Source organism: Herpailurus yagouaroundi, unplaced genomic scaffold (assembly GCF_014898765.1).
Source record: "Herpailurus yagouaroundi ecotype Mexico unplaced genomic scaffold, PumYag 77, whole genome shotgun sequence".
In the NCBI taxonomy this organism is placed as follows: domain Eukaryota; kingdom Metazoa; phylum Chordata; class Mammalia; order Carnivora; family Felidae; genus Herpailurus; species Herpailurus yagouaroundi.
The window spans coordinates 35,352,856-35,356,973 of record NW_024412388.1 but is presented as its reverse complement, the minus strand read 5'-3'; the positions used below and the strand labels follow the sequence as shown (position 1 = coordinate 35,356,973).

The window sequence follows — 4,118 nt, the reverse complement described above, 5'->3', positions numbered from 1 at the left end:
AATACATTTTTGTTCAATGAATGTATTGAAGACACTCCTTTTCAAGACTTAAAAAAATTCAATTTTAATTTAAAAAATTTTTTTTAAAAAATATTTATTTTTGGCAGAAAGAGAGAGACAGAGAGAGAGAGACAGAGCATGAGTGGGGGAGGGTCAGAGAGAGAGGGAGACACAGAATCTGAAACAGGCTCCAGGCTCTGAGCTGTCAGCACAGAGCCGGATGTGGGGCTCGAACTCACACACCGCGAGATCATGACCTGAGCCGAAGTCGGACGCTCAACCGACTCAACCACCCAGGCGCCCCTCAATTTTAATTTTAATTCAAGAGAAATTCTACCTTGGCGTGCCAATTCTAAAACAAAATGAAAAAAGAGAGAGAGAGAGAGAGAGAGAGACTGAGACTGACTTTCTGGCTAAACCTGGAGCCTATTTTCTTGACAATCTGGCTTCCCCCTGGTGGTGGCTGTAGGCTTAGCAGGTAAAAGAACTAAAAGAATTTCCGGAACCTGGAGACTGGTGACTAAACTCATTTACATACCCACAATGCACTGCACCCGGGGCATCTCTTATTTTAAAACGGCTAGATTTTTTTTTTTTTTCTTTCAACTTTTTCTTCCTCCTAAAAATGAGATCGCCTTCACAGGATTGACTGAGATGAGTTAGAAGCCACTAGATCTTTTGGATAAATAACTACCATTGCTGTTCTAGGAGTTACAGTTACCCGAGAACTGTGTGACCCGTACCTGGAGTATACTCTGGTTTCTCTTCAGATCGTATAAATCTTTCGCCTTTTACTAAAGATTTCCGTGGAGAGGAACAATTCTGAGTGTTTACCCAATTTTTTGAGGCCTTGCATTTGCAGGGCTTACTAATACATGTTAAAAAACAGAGTTAACACGAGGACATATTTCTGTCATCGTTTTCTTCAGTTTAGTTTGGTAGCCTATTTTTTTTGTGTGTGTTAGTGCTTCACGTTTTTGGAAAGTTTTTTTTTGTGTTTAGTGGTTATTGGTGTTCTTTTATGTCGGTTTTAATTCAGAGAGTAAAATTAAGGCTTTTCTGTCATTGGTTATTTTTGTTATCAAGCTGAACTATCTATCGTATGTTAGTTAACATAAAACTTGCACTGTTCTGTATTAGCTCCACTTGAAGTATGTTCCTCATCAAAGTTCCTATCTGGACTTAAGAGAGGCCAAGTTCTAAACGCAGCGTGGGGCCATCTGAGCTAGTCACTCTTGCACCTGTGCAGTAACCCAGTTTCACGTGGTTTTCTGAAATCTCCACTTTTTCCTGCAGGGCTTTGAAATCACCCGTACGCATTTTGAAGAAATTGCCATTTTCACCTGCCCCACTAGCGCGACCGATTTCTTCACTTGGGTAAACTGAAGAACGAGTTGGGTGTATGGATCTACTTCCGCTGTTCAAAGGGTCAATCTAGGCATAAGGAAGGTCACTCCCATGGTGGGTTGTGTTACTACTCTGCCTGCTAGGTTCTCTTTAGAAAAATGTTTATGTCTCAGGCGTGCCTTGGATGGTGCAGCTGGTTCTCACGGAGTTGTGTGGCGTTTACGTTGTAGAGGCAATGCTGACCGCCCATGGAGGAAGGAGAGGATGAAAGCCTTAACCCGGTAGAACCGGGAAGGAAGGGGCCATCTTGGGTGGGGTGGTGCCAAGGGCAGCCTAACCCTCTAGCACGGGTGGGGCCAAGGGCAGCCTAACCCTCTAGCAATGGCAGTGCTAAGAACCTCAAGTACAGTAGCAGAGATGGCTGATACACTTCATCCCTAAGGCTTTGAATTTGCAATGTTTACAGGTTGGAGACCAAGCTTTACCTTGAACTGCCTTCTGTGCCTAGGGTCTGGCACAGAGCAGTCGTCCAATAATGTTTGCTATCTATAGAATAAAACCTTTAAAGTTCAAGCTTGGGCGTAACTGTTCACAAACATTTTTCAAGGCAACACTTTTGTACCTCAGGCAAGGCTCGTCTCTCTGGGGCTCTCACTCTAAGTGTTGCACTTACATAAATTTGGTTTCAAGAAACATTTTAAAAATTAAAGTATACTTAGTTCAAGCTTTTTGTGTGACATTTATACTTTTTTCCCCGATGAGTTAATTTAGCCTCTTCAGAAGTGGGTCATTTGAAATTGTAAGGAAATTCTCAGTTTTGTAAGTGATTTCAAATTTTTATGTAGATCAAGACAGCAAGTAAGTGTTAAAATTTGTACTTAAAAATTTTATACTATAGGGGCTCCTGGGTGGCTCAGTCGGTTAAACGACTGACTTCTCAAGTCACGATCTCACGCTTGTTGAGTTGGAGCCCTGCATGGGGCTGTCTGCTGTGATCACTGAGCGCACTGAGCACTGAGCACTGTCTGCTGTGATCACTCTATCCCTGCCCCTCCCCCGCTGGGTTCCATGCTCTCTCAAAATCAAACATTAAAAAATTTATACTACAATGACAATCAAATGCAACCAACATACAACATTAACTGAATGCTAAACAAAAAACAACAAACAAAAACAAAAAAAAGGAAAGAAGAAAACAGAAGGTACATTTTGGGGACAATTGTGGAAATTTTAGTATGTATTCTATTTTAGATATTATTGAATTAATAACTGTACAGGTTTTCTTGTTGCCGCTGTACCGAGTAACTACAAACTGTGGCTTAACACAAACGTTTTCTCTTATACTTCTGGAGGCCAGCAGTCCAAAATCAGGGTGTTGGCAGGGCTGCCTTTTTTCTAGAGGCTGTTAGGGGAGAATGTTTCCTTGCCTCTTCCAGGTTCTAGAAGTTGCGTGTATTGCTTGGCTTGTGACCCCTTCACTGCATCACTCCAACTCTCTTGCTTCTGTCCTGTCATCTCCTAGTTCTAACTCTGGATCCTCCTGCCTCCTTCTTATAAGGACTCTTGTGATTACCTCAGGCTCACCTGGCTAATCCAGAATAACCTCCCCAGAATAACCTCCCAACATATTCACAGGAATTAGGATGTGGACATATTTGGGGGCCATTACTAAGACCACCAAAATAACAATTATGTAGGAGAATATCCTTATTCGTAGTAGAAACATCATGTGAAGTATTTAATGGTGAAATGTCATGATACCTGAAACTTTATTGTTTTTTGAAACTTTATTTTTTGGGGGGCACCTGGCTGGCTCAGTTGGTTGGGGATCCTGACTTGATTTTGGCTCAGGTCATGATCTCACAGTTCTGAGTTCCAGCCCCTCATCAGGCTCTGTGGTGACAGCCTTGGGATTCTCTGTCTCCCTCTCTGCCCCTCCCCTGTTAGCTCTCTCTCTCTCTTTCTCTCTCAAAATAAATAAACATTTAAAAAAAAGAAACTTTATTATTATTATTTTTTAAAGAAATCTCTACCTCCAACGTGGGACTTGAACTTATGACCCTGAGATCAAGAGTTGCATGCTCTACCAACTGAGCCAGTCAGGCGCCCCAATAACTGAAACTTTCAAATGGGTCAGTAAACACAGAGAGAGAAAGCAAACGTGTCTAAGAGTGATAGATATATAGGTATTAATTGTATTTTTCTTTCAACTTTTCTTATAGCTTTTAACTTATAAATATAAGAAGGGAAAATATGTATTAATGTATTGATGTATGTATTAATAAATTCCATGTAATGTGTATGTTTTAGATATTTGTCTTATACTTAAGATTCAATTTTATTTATTTAAAAAAATTTTTTTTACATTTATTTATTTACTTTTTTTTTTTTCAACGTTTTTTATTTATTTTTGGGACAGAGAGACAGAGCATGAACGGGGGAGGGGCAGAGAGAAAGGGAGACACAGAATCGGAAACAGGCTCCAGGCTCTGAGCCATCAGCCCAGAGCCCGACGCGGGGCTCGAACTCATGGACCGCGAGATCGTGACCTGGCTGAAGTCGGACGCTCAACCGACTGCGCCACCCAGGCGCCCCTACATTTATTTATTTTTGAGAGACAGAGAGGCAGAGCACAACTAGGGGAGGGGCAGAGATAGAAGGAGGCACAGAATCCGAAGCAGGCTCCAGGCTCTGAGCTGTCAGCACAGAGCCCGATGCGCGGCTTGAACTCACAGAGTATGAGATCATGACCTGAGCCGAAGTCGGACGCT

At 41.9% G+C, this 4,118-nt stretch overlaps 1 non-coding gene across 1 annotated transcript; it reads left to right on the top strand.

Annotated features, from left to right (window-relative positions):
• Window positions 1-750: 750 nt before the first annotated feature.
• On the top strand, window positions 751-866 carry LOC121027959 (U5 spliceosomal RNA). The gene has a single exon (XR_005789020.1). It is a non-coding gene; the product is annotated as a U5 spliceosomal RNA (small nuclear RNA).
• Window positions 867-4,118: the final 3,252 nt, after the last annotated feature.